This window comes from Cervus canadensis, chromosome 17 (assembly GCF_019320065.1).
Source record: "Cervus canadensis isolate Bull #8, Minnesota chromosome 17, ASM1932006v1, whole genome shotgun sequence".
Lineage (NCBI taxonomy): Eukaryota > Metazoa > Chordata > Mammalia > Artiodactyla > Cervidae > Cervus > Cervus canadensis.
The window spans coordinates 32,076,610-32,090,028 of record NC_057402.1 but is presented as its reverse complement, the minus strand read 5'-3'; the positions used below and the strand labels follow the sequence as shown (position 1 = coordinate 32,090,028).

General features: G+C 38.1%; 1 long non-coding RNA gene across 1 annotated transcript in view; it reads right to left on the bottom strand.

Moving 5' to 3' along the window:
• Window positions 1-12,117, bottom strand: part of LOC122455197 — a 207,242-nt gene extending 195,125 nt beyond the window's left edge. Inside the window, exon 1 of the long non-coding RNA XR_006273611.1 lies at window positions 12,050-12,117. This is a non-coding gene — a long non-coding RNA (uncharacterized LOC122455197). The remainder of the gene's footprint in view (window positions 1-12,049) is intronic.
• Between the last annotated feature and the right edge of the window lie 1,302 nt (window positions 12,118-13,419).

The window sequence follows — 13,419 nt, the reverse complement described above, 5'->3', positions numbered from 1 at the left end:
TTCATATGTTTGTATTAATTCTGCAGGATTTTCAAATATCAATTCTGGGAGATAGGTAGCTAAATTCTTCTCTTGGAATTGTCGTTTTCTAATCACCAAGTTGTGTCTGATTCTCTTTTGACCCCATGGACTACAGCCCACTAGGCTTCTCTGTCCATGGGATTTTCCAGGGAAGAATACTAGAGTGGGTTGCATTTTCTTCCCCAATTCAATATTTAGTTATTAATTTATTTAATATATTAATTTGGTTTTTAATTTATATTATTAAAATTTTCATTTTCTAAATCTGTTTAATCACTCCTAGTTTATTTCACTGGATTTTAATGTCAGACATTATCAACAATATACTCATTTTATTTTCTGTTTAAGTCTATCATTTATTATTTCAAGTTCTTTAGGTTATAATCATTCTATTACCTATTCACTAATAAGACTAATAATTTTTAGAAATATTTTGTTGTGACATTAAAATGTTGTGATATTACTTTTACATGGGTTCAATTTTGCACTGGAAATCCACATAAGATGGATTGTAAGAATGTGAGAAAATGTAAGAAAAGAGTATGACAGGGCTGTCTGTTGTCACCCTGTTTATTTAACCTATACGCTGAGCAGATCATGAGCAATGCTGGCTGGATGAGTTACCAGCTGGAATCAAGATAGGCAGGACAAACATCGACAACTTCAAATATGTGCGTGCTACCACTCTAATGGTAGAAAGCAAAAAGGAACTAAAGAACCTTTTGATGAGGGTGAAGAAGGATAGTGAAAAAGACGGCTTAAAACTAAATCTTAAAAAAAACTAATATCATGGCATCAGGACCTATTACTTCATGGCAAATAGAAGGGGAAGAGGTGGAAGCAGTGACAGATTTCCTCTTCTTGGGCTCTAAAATCACTGCAGTTGGTACTGCAGTCATTAAATCAGAAGATGATTGTTTCTTGGCAGGAAAGCTACAACAAACCTAGACAGTGTGTTTAAAAGCAGAGACATCACTCTGCTAACAAAGGTCCATATAGTCAAGGCTATGGTCTTCCCAGTGGTCACGTACAGTTGTGAGAGCTGTAACGTAAAGAAGGCAGAGCACCAAAGAATTGATGCCTTCGAACTGTGGTACTGGAAAAGACTCTTGAGAGTCCCTTAGACAGCAAAGAAATCAAACCAGTTAAAGGAAATCAACCCTGAATACCTGTTAGAAGGACAGATGCTGAAGCTGAAGATCCAGTACTTTGGTCACCTGATGGGAACAGCTGACTTACTGGAAAAATCCCTGATGCTGGAAAAGACTGAGGTCAGAAAGAGAAGAGGGCATCAGAGGATGAGATGGCTGGATGGTATCACTGATGCAATGGACATGAACTTGGGAAAACTCCAGAAGATGGTGAGGGGCAGGGAGGCCTTGCATGCTGCAGTCCATGGGGCTGCAAAGAATCAGACATGACTAGGCAACTGAACAACAAGACATTCTTCATGGTAAGAATGTCCATCAAGAATAGTTATGCTTATATATGAAACCTAGTAGAAATGGTACTGATGAACCTATTTGTAGGGCAGGAATAGAGATGCAGATATAGAGAATGGACTTGTGGACACAGCAGGGGAAGAATGGGAGTGGGTGGGATGAACTGAGAGAACAGAACTAACATATCTACACCACCATATGGAAAGCTGCTCTCTAACACGGGGAGCTCGGATCAGTGCTCTCTGACAACTGAGAGGGATGAGAAGGACGGGGAGGCTCAGGAGGGAGGGATACATGTGCACCTAGAGCTGACTCATGTTGTTGGACAGCAGGAACCAACACATCACTGCAAAGCAATTATCCTCCAATTAAACATTTTTAAAAATTTAAAAAAGAATAGTTACGCTTGCTTCTATCAAGTAAGTCACTAATACCGCCAGCCAGAGACCAATTTTTATATTAATATTTTGGTTTCTTGTTAATGGGCTAAGTGGATAACAAATTCAGACTTCAAACTCATATTTGATTTAAATTTTTTTTTTTTATTACTGGAGTATAGTTGATTTACAATGTTGTGTTAGTTTCAGGGGTATAGCAAAGTGAATCAGTCATACACATACATATCTCCACTGTTTCTTTTTTCGATTCTTTTTTCATGTAGGCCATTACACAGTATGGAGTAGAGTTCCCTGTCATGTTTGATTTCTGAGCTCTTAATGAGACTTGCAAATCCTTCCCCACCTTTTTAGAGGAAAGTTTCTGCCATCTTCCTGTCCTACTGACTAGATTTTGTCTTATTTGAGGATGAAGTCATCCAAGGGTCCCACCTTTATGAAGGGATCTCACTATCAAATATCTAGCTCAAGTGTTCCCATGCTTTACCTCAATCCCTCAACAGAGGTGAGACCAAAGCTACCTTTTCCTCTGATGATAAAGCCATTCAAAGACCCAACTTTATGTGGGGATTTCACTCCCAAATAACTAGTTTGAAAGAGGCTAAGACTTTACCTCTGTCTCATAAGTGAGGTGAAATGAAAACTTAGCTTACTAGCTGTCAGCTGTTAATTCTCACTTAACCTCGCAGTCCGGAACAGCCACAGATTCAACATGTGCATACATTCTGGTTTTCTGGTCTCATACATTCTGTGCATATATTCTGGTCTCACCTGTGTTTGTGACACCTGGTGATGTCTCTTTCTCTTTTGAAATTTTGGCTATGCATTAAAGAAACACTGCTTTTTTACAGTTTATGGATAAACAATTCTAGCTGCCAGGTTACCTTGATCTAACATCCTGTAGAATCTAAATGTTCTTTGAACATTTTCTCTACCTCTCCATTCAGGAGAGCTACGATATACTCCTATTCATAATTGTTAGTAATGCAGTGAACTGTGCTCACATAAATAACATGTATTTGCAAAGACTCCTAGGACAGTACCTGTCAATCTTTAATTGGCTCATAATTCACCTGTGGAATCTCATTAAAATGCAGATTGTAATTCAGTAGGTGAATCATGCCATGCCAAGGCTGCTGGAGACTCTACTATAAGGAGAAAGGCCCAAGGAGATTCTGATATACATTCTCTAAGGAGGCATCTTCTGAACAAGTACTTGCTATTTCAAGTGGCTGTTTATAGCAAAATATTTGTAGGTAAATTTAGTGTGGATGATCTGATCAGACAAGCAAAATACTACATATTTAATAACACATAAACTTGATTCCTGAAGTCTTTGCTGTTGTTTTCTTGTTACTTTGTATTTTAGAAGTGTCACTTCCAATTAGCAACTTTGACTATTTCACTTACCTTTAGTATGCTTCAGCGTCCCAAAATGTATGTGTGTGTGGGGGGACGGGGTTAGTAAATCTTTGAATTTAGCAATATTATCCACACTTTCTATATCCCACAAATTATCTACATAAAGAGGACCACATAGAAGACACTCAATACATAATTGCCAATTACCAAAAATGAGATAATGTACCTTTATTCAGAAATGGACTCACTGCCCTTGGCTTTATTCTATAGTTTTATGAAAACAGAAATGCTTACCACAAGAAGACCTGTCCATTACCTATGCTGGGCACTTTAAAAATGAGGTACAGTCTGGGAAGGAGAGACTGGGGACTGAGTCTGCTCTCCTCAAAGCTTGTCCGTCTTCAATTCCTCAAGGTGAACACCATTGCCTAGACGGGAGCATAATAAATTGCTTCCCCAGCTGGGATGTTAAGGACACAGTTTCGGAGTCTAGTAGTTTCATTACTCTCTAACCTGGTGGGGAAGGAAGACCTCAAAAGGGATTTTTATGGGGCTTTCTTTGCCCTTATATATACCCTAATGTACATGACTGACTATCCCTACCAGAAGATATCAATAAGAAGGAAGAAATAAGTTTGGAATACCCAGAAGAATCTGGGCACCCAAGAATCATGTTAGTGTTCATCCTCAGAGCAGTATTTGAACTGTTTTGCTTGCTCTTCATCAGCTCATCACTGAGCTCCATTTATGACTGAATATTTTTTTAAAGTGTGTATGTATGTTTGTATATATTCACACACACACAAGACCACAAAACTTCCTAGAAGAGTCAACATTTTAGTGCCACATGCTACAGGAAGAACCTGGGGTGAACTATAGCCAACAAAGTAAGCAGGCATCAGAAAATCTGGAATTGAGTTCTCAGACTGTTGGTGGCCATAGGTGGTCTCAGCCACCCAGGGGCAGAGCTCTAGGCTGCACACTTTACACCTAGTATTTCCCCTTACTGCGCTTCACTAGTCCATGTCTAATTTAAATGATATCCTAAAGCAGTTGCAAGAAGAACAGGCCAGCTTATTTCTACAGGCCCTGCTTCCCCTGGAGGCAGTCTGGCTGGAATTCACTCATCACAGAGGTGCTCTGAGCTATGTGGACAGGCATTTCAGTGTTGCAGTGGTGAAAAATGTACTTAAAGGCATCAACTCTTTAACTAACTTACCGGGGAATCTGTTAAAGAGTAGAGTTGGTTATTTTCTTTTATTCCAGTCAGTATTTCAACTCATTTTCTTACTGTTTCTCCTGACCACTGATGATCTATAACTGACTGTTCTCAAAAATGAGACAGGTAGAAGAAAGTCCAATTAGTGCACCATTTTTCAAATAAAAGTACTCTGGCTAAACTTAAGAAAGAATATTGTTTCCTTTAACCTAAAATTAACCAACTGAATTTTATGGCTTTATTTTCACAGACATCCAATTCTATGTGCCTGAAAAGTGAAAGTGTTAGTCACTCAGTCATGTCTGAATCTTTGCGACCCCATGGACTGTAGCCTGCCAGGTTCCTCTGTCCATGGAATTCTCCAAGCAAGAATACCGGAGTGCAAGGCCATTCCCTTCCCCAGGGGATCTTCCCAACCCAGGGATCAAACCCAGGTCTCCTTCATTGCAGGCATTCTTTACCATCTGGGCCACCAGAGAGAAAAGAAGAAAAGAGAGCACTGGCAAACAAACAATTCTCAAATACTGCTGTAGTCAGTGATTCCTACTAAAGCCTTTGCCAGAAGAAAGCCCAGGTGACTGATGGGATGTAATCTCCTCTTCTGTTCCACCATATGGTAGAAGATCTTGGGTGAGGACAACTCAGAGGTAGGCAGCCCCAAGAATAAGAGATCTGAATGAACAGAGAGAACAACTGGTTGCCATGTTATACAGAACAGACTGAACTCTGTGTATTGTGAAATCTGAGGTCCTGGGATCATTCAGTCTATAAGGAGACCCCCTTCTGTAGAAATCTCCATAGAAAATCCTACTGAATTGAGGGCTTCAGAGGGCAGCGATGTGTCTGTTCTTATTTTACCCACCTACCTAGCATACTGTCTGACACGTGATAGGTACTCAGCAGACTCTCAGTATAGTTTTACAGAAGGAAGAAAGTGAAGGAGGGGAAAATGAGACATTTGTATCTGGTTATACATTAGATTTTCTTGCTTCTTACTGATGGAGCAGCACAGTGACTATTTTTTAATTTCACAAAGCTGCTGGCATTTTTTGAGCATTACAGTATACTCTTGACTGATCCTTTATCACCATATGCCCTGGTCACCCATTGCGGTCTGAATTGGCAGTTACTCAGTATGTCCCAAGGATAACTTTGTGACCATAGGAACCAGTGTTTTCTGTAATTATGCTCCTGGGCTGTGAAATCTGTTCCCTGTTGAGATTAAGAGAGGCATGTCTGTTGTAAAAATTAGGTTAAAGTAAAGGAGGTACATGTATTTGCTGATAGCTCTAATCCTTGCTACTGTTTTAATTCTATTTTCACTTGATTTTCTTTACTGCATCATCACTTGATACAGTGGTAATAATTACAACAGCAACCAACACATATAATTTTACCAAGTACCTAACATTGTTTAACTCTCATATAAACTCTAATGGAGGTACTGTAATTTGCTTTATTTTACAGATTAAAAAAAAAAAAACTGAGGGACAGAGAGATTAAGTAACTTAAGCAACACAACAAGGATTCAATCCAATTAATCCGCTTCTAATATTCTGATATATTTAAAATATATTTCAACTATATATAAATATGTGTTGTGTATATGTGTATATGTATGTATAATGTGTATATTTTAAAGTAGATTGCACTTTTAAGTTGGAACAATGGCTGACATTCTTGGAAATGGTATATTACAGCAACATATGACCAATCATACAGCGACAGACATCCCCATGTTCCAGGCACTACACTGCTTTATACACTGGATCTTAATACACACAGATGAGATTACATGCAGGTGAGATACATGCAGGTGAGATCACTGCAGATGGTGACTGCAGCCATGAAATTAAAAGACACTTATTTCTTGGAAAGTTATGACCAACCTAGACAGCATATTAAAAAGCAGAGACATTACTTTGTCAACAAAGGTCCATCTAGTAAAGGCTATGGTTTTTCCAGTGGTCATGTATGGATGTGAGAGTTGGACTATAAAGAAAGCTGAGCACCAAAGAATTGATGCTTTTGAACTGTGGTGTTGGAGAAGACTCTTGAGAGTCCCTTGGACTACAAGGAGATCCAACCAGTTCATCCTAAAGGAGATCAGTCCTGAGTATTCATTGGAAGGACTGATGCTGAAGCTGAAACTCCAGTACTTTGGCCACTTCATGCGAAGAGCTGACTCATTTGAAAAGACCCTGATGCTGGGAGAGATTGAGGGCAGGAGGAGAAGGGGACGACAGAGGATGAGATGGCTGGATGACATCCATCACCAATTCAGTGGACATGGGTTTGGGTGGACTCTGGGAGTTGCTGATGGACAGGGAGGCCTGGCGTGCTGCGGTTCATGGGGTCACAAAGAGTTGAACACAACTGAGCAACTGAACTGAACTGAACTGAGATCCCATTTTACAAAGTAGATCATTGGTTTGTATGATACTCTCTCAAGGTATTTTCTAGTAAATGGTATTGCCATAAACTAAACTTAAGCTAATTCCAAAGTCACACTCTTAGAAAATAGAAATATGTAACAGTTTGGTCAAATAATAGTTAAAATCTAAGACCAGTTCATTAGGAATAAGAGTCAAATGTTGACAAACTGGGACATATTTTGGCAAATATATTATAGACTTTGGGTCTACTTTCAGATTCCTTTGTTTCCTTCTCCATCTCCATTCCCACAGTCTGCAACCATCTCCATGTATGGTCACAATACCCCTCCACTACACACACACACACACACACACACACACACAGAATCAAATGAAATGAATCCCAGAGACTTAATTAAGCCACTAAAAGGAGCAAGAAATAAGAGAGTCTTTGGGAAAAAGAGCATTGGGTGTGTCATCATAGTTAATGAGTGTTTTCTTTTTTCAAATCTTGTGTCTTGACTAAAGAAGGAGTCCTTGACAGTTTGAAGAAAGGGGCTCCAGAATACCATACCCCCTGGTCAGACACTATTCAAGAGTCCCCAGGCTTTGCTCATGGCAAGCTTGGTTCAATAACCAGAAAATTACAGGATTTATAAATATTCTCTTAAGGGGTTAAGAGAATTCTCTTAAGATACAGGGGTTGTTAGTTCAAGTTTCTCTTGGATGATGATCTAGGACCATGTATAAAGCAAATTGGTTAGAAATACCTGAACTTTCCCTATCAGGCTATACAGAGTACACTACACAGACAGTTTCAGTATCTGGGTGTCCCCAGTGAGAACTCTAGAAGACAAAAGCAACTATATGGGGACATATGTGTCTGCTCTAGGCCCCACTCACTGGTCCTGTTCCTAGGACCACTCTTGTCATGAACTGTCTCTTGTCAAGTTCTCCAGGAAACAAATGCACATGCAGGACATTTACTAAGTGATGATGTTTGGAACAATGCTATGAGAGAGTGAGGGAAGCATGTCTGGGCAGAGAGAGATATTGAACTGAGATATATATTCACAAGTTAAGATCCAAACTGTTCATAATGGAGGCCTGAAGCTAGGATTGTCTTTTATAATATTCCTGGATTGAGCCATGGAGGCTGGGTGTTGGTACTCTAAATATAGCAGTCATTGAATGCAAGCTGCTCCTAGAAAGGGAAAGTATAATCTTGGGCAAGGCAGTTTCTTTTTGCTGAAGTTAATTCCCAGGAAATTACTCCATTATGAACCACCAGCAACTAACATTTCTACCAGTTAAGAAAATAATATCCTGCATAGGGCATCTGGGTGGCACATCACAGCATGTACTGACATTTATCAGGCAGGTGGTGGATATAGATTGTGAACCTAACCTCATTTTCTGTTCCTAATCACTGCCTCCAACATCTCTGATTCACCTTCTCCCTTCCATTATTCCTAACTACCACAGACTGGACCTTCATTACCTTTTTACTAAAATATTGTGATATTCTGCTCCTCCTTACTCATCTCTCTCCTCATTAGTCTGGCTTTTACATTCCTACCACAATGACCCTCCTAAAGTGCAAATCCTCTATACACTACTCACATTTGTTCAGTGGCACTCCACTGCCTATAAGATAAACTCCAATAACTCAACATAACATGAAAGCCTTCATCTAGTTTCTATCTCCCTGCACAATTTCATCTTCAGCAGACTCTCCCAAGTGCACTGACATTCTAGCCAAATTTTAAACCATTTAATGGTTCCATCTTCTTTCACAATTCTTGACATTCTCGAGCAGAATCTTCTATCAGAAAACACCTTTCTCCCATCATCAATCATGTGAACTCCTAACATCTCTTCAGAACCCACCTCAAACTTAGGATACCCTGAAGCAGTTGAGATGGCTTTGTGCACTGTTTTACCGATTTTTCTAGGACATATCTATATTGATTACACAGCCGTCATAGTGATTTGTCTATTTCCAAAGTTCAAACATGAATCCCTTGAAAGCAGGTACCATATCTCATTCATCAGTGACTCTGCAGTGCATGACTCTTATTTGGTGCTCATGGATGGTTACTGAATAAATAAATGAATTAGTGAGTGAACCAGTGAATTAATGTGACTTTCTTCCTCTTCTCTTTACCTAAATGTACTCTGTAAGTTTCATGAAATCTTTATGTAAACAGAGTAAGCTTCATAGGCAGTCAAATACATTATCTTTCCAAATTTCTTTCTAAGGTTTGATTCTATACACTATAACCTTTTCTGCTTCTTCATTTTTCTCTTCCTTCCAGCTCCTATTGGCCTTACAATACACATATAAGTTAACAGACCAAGTGAAATAGTTAACAGATAAATTATTTGGTAAGAATGAGTTCAAGAAGAGAAAAATTCTTATTGCTAATGCCTGCTATATCACTGCAAATCTTAAAATACCACCACACTTGTAAAATCAGTAAAGCAGATAAAAATGCATTTTCTAAATGCATTTCATCTTCCAAAGATAACTACAATTTTTCTCTTAATGGAATTTCTTCTGGTCTTTGCATGCATGCAGGTGTATTTATTTTTCACAGAGTGTGGATCACAGTATGCACAAAGTTCTATATCCTGAAAATTTACTTACCATTTTACTGTGACCATTTTCCCATATCTTTCCAAGCATGAATTTTAATGAATACATAATTTTCCTTTGTGGAATTTGTATAATCAACTCTTCATTTTTTAGACTTACAGAGTCAAATTCTACTGAAAATGAGATGGCTATCTAATACTACTAGGATAACTAGTTTGTCAAGTATCATCTGCAGTATAGAGAAGTTAAAAGGAAAGAGAAATGTTGAATCTAAACACACAGTTGTTGAGCTTTTTCTTCTCATGGAAGGAATTTATTGGTTAGCATTTCTTTGATATTAAATAGTGAAGAAGATTTTAGCAAGTTACCGAAAGGTCCTAAATTAAGGGTTGATTGATTAATATTTCTATATAACTTCCCCCATTTCATTTCATCAATATGGCACTTCAGGCCTTTTCTCTCTTGCATCATTATGCACTGACCTTTCCATTGTTAATGCTTCTATTCTATGCCTGAGTAGAGAGAATTTTTTCCTTCCTTTTCAGAGATTAGCTGTGAAAAAAATTTATGTGACATTCAAAAGACTTATTTCCAACCTACCCTTTCAAATGCCTTTCTGACATCTAATGATGTAATTGAGCTACATTAATTTTAGGGAGCATGTTATTTGCATAATAAAATTTTTATTTTAATGTACTTAAAAATATGCATTGTTTCAAAATTAATGCAATATTTTTCTGCAAAAGATACTAAACTGCATTTAGCTTGATACTCTATTACAGTATACCTTGCATTTCATGGTTGTTATAAACCTTGAGTCAACTTCAATATTGTAAGGTTTTTTTCACTTTATCGTGTCACCTATATGCAAATTTTCTCACTAGGAACCATACATTGATGCCTAAAAACACCAAAAATATTTTTAATACAGAGTATTACACAATAATATTTTCTAAAGCCCAAGCTTCTCAATATTTATGTAGCTCTACTTCTTTAGGTTGATAAAGGGAACCATGTGAATGAAATAGGGACTTTTGACTACATAAATTAGCACAAAATTAGGTTTAGCAAACTACATGTTTCTTTGTGGATAGTACTTCTTGGAGCCATTAAAGGAATAACAGAACAAGAATAAATAAGAACAGAATAAAGTTCACTCTGCATCTCAAAAGGGATGTAGTACTCCCTCTTCTCCAGCCATCTATCAGAGTAGTCTATTCTTGCACCACAGAACTGATTATTCAGCAGTATGTTGGTCTACAGGCTTCCCTTGTGGCTCAGCTGGTAAAGAATTGCCTGCAATGTGGGAGACCTGGGTTCAATCCCTGGGTTGGGAAGATCCCCTGGAGAAGGGAAAGGCTACCCACTCCGGTATTCTGGCCTGGAGAATTCCATGGACTGTATAGGCCATGGGGTTGCAAAGAGTCAGACGTGACTTTCACTTTCACAGGATACTGGTCTACAAATGTCTTTTCCTACTTCAAACAACATTTCTGTTTTCCAATTTTCTGTTTGATTTTGAGGATTCCAATCGACATAGTAAGAATACTATGAGTTGTGGGAGAGAGAAATAGATTTTGGAACACTAAAAGAGAAAGTTTCAGATGTTCATCAGGAAAGAGCCCCGGGCCCACACTGTCCAAAGATGACTGAGTCTCCATGCCTCATTCAACAGGTTTCTGCCCAGGCCTAGTATGAGACACTTCCCAGTTTAGAGCAGCTTAAAATTTGTTTTTCTTTTCTTTCTTTGAAGGATTGACCTTCAAAATATATCCTGAATCTGATTGTTTCTTGCTACCTCCATCACTACAGTTCTAGGACAAGCCACAATCATTTTTCTAAGTACAACAATAGTTTTTTTTCCACAGGTTTCTGGACTTCCATTGTTGCTCCCTAATGTCTATTCTTAACAGCCAGAATTATTCCTTTAAAATGTAAGTATTGTCTGACACTCTAACAGCTTAGGGTTAAAACCAAAACCTCTGCCATGAGCTATAAACATATGCATGACTCAGCCTTTGCCCTCCCCCATCACATCTCCACAAATATTCCTTCCTGCACTTACCCCATACTGCTTTTTAAATATATCGAGCACACACCCATTACTGTGTGTTTGTACTTATAGTTGCTCTGCCTAAATGGTTCTCCCCCTAACTATCTGTGGCTTGTTAATTCATTTCTTTCAGAGAGTAAATGAATGAAAGAATAACTTTTAAAACTTGGATAGTTGCTATTTTCCACGAAGAAAGCCGACCTGCATGAGAGAATACACAGTATCAGCTTTGACCTTAAATTCTGTATGATTACATACATGTAAGAGCTTAAAGAATCCTAATGCGAATATAAAAGAAAATTAGGAAAACAAAATTTGAGAGGAAAAAAGTTTGAATTTTACCTTCACCATTTAGGGTTATATATATCATAACAGACTGAGAAATCAATGTAAATGTCCTTCTGTTCTTCTTTTTTTTTCCAATTCATAGAATGCACTGTGATAGAGATAGAAATGACTCTGGAGATTTTCTACAATAACCTCCTTATTTTCAAAGTAAAATGCGACACCGAAAATTAAGTGACTTCCCCCAAATCTCACAGCTACTTTTAAATGAATCACTAGTAGGATACACATTTTCTACCTTCTAATCCAGTGTGCTCTGCACTCCCCAGATGTTTTCCATCTTCCAAAATGGCTCCTGGCTTTGCCTCACATTCTGCAAAAAAAAAAAAAAATTTAAGCTCAAGTAGAAAAGCATGAGAAATGGCTGAAGGGGCTTATCATTGTATCCTTTTCCATATCAATATTCTTTATGAAACTTGAACAGTTTTAGGAAAAGTCTATACACCCCTCTGGCAAAGAGTACCCAAACCTTGAAGACCCCTTTCATGAATAACTTCTGAACATAAAGCAGAATAATTTCACATGTGAGATATTCCTTAAAGCAACCCTCAGTTTTAAAGAAAGCAAAACATTTTGTTTTTGACCAAATAAGTGGTTATTTTTATGCTCTTCCTCCACATTTTCATCAGCTTTCAGTGATTTGATACTTCAGCGAATACTCTGAGGCAAAGTTACATATATTCTTCTTTAAAAAAAAAAAAAAAGGAGTAGTATACTCAACCATGAAGGGGATGACAGAGGATGAGACGGTTAGATAACATCACTGACTCAATGGACATGAGTCTGAGTAAACTCCAGGAGATAGTGAAGGACAGGGAAGACTGGTATGCTGCAGTTCATGGAGTTGCAAAGAGTCGGACACGACTTAGCGACTGAACAACATACTCAATCATACAGCATATAAATCAACTGTAAGGCTCCTTTCTTCTCTTAGAATTGTTTTCAAGCCCCGTTATTGAGTACATGGGCAACCTCTTATGCCTTGAGCTGATGTAGGAGAGAAAAATATCAGAAACAAGGACTTGAAAAACTCTTTGTCAACCTCTTTAACAAGCTGTGCTGGGAAAACTGGTCAACCACTTGTAAAAGAATGAAACTAGAACGCTTTCTAACACCATACACAAAAATAAACTCAAAATGGATTAAAGATCTAAATGTAAGACCAGAAACTATAAAACTCCTAGAGGAGAACATAGGCAAAACACTCTCCGACATAAATCACAGCAAGGTCCTCTATGACCCACCTCCCAGAATATTGGAAATAAAAGCAAAAATAAACAAACGGGGCCTAATTAAACTTAAAAGCTTTTGCACAACAAAGGAAACTATAAGCGAGGTGAAAAGACAGCCCTCAGATTGGAAGAAAATAATAGCAAACAAAGCAACAGACAAAGAATTAATCTCAAAAATATACAAGCAACTCCTGCAGCTCAATTCCAGAAAAGTAAATGACCCAGTCAAAAAATGGGCCAAAGAACTAAACAGACATTTCTCCAAAGAAGACATACAGATGGCTAACAAACACATGAAAAGATGCTCAACATCACTCATTATCAGAGAAATGCAAATCAAAACCACAATGAGGTACCATTACACCAGCCCAGATTG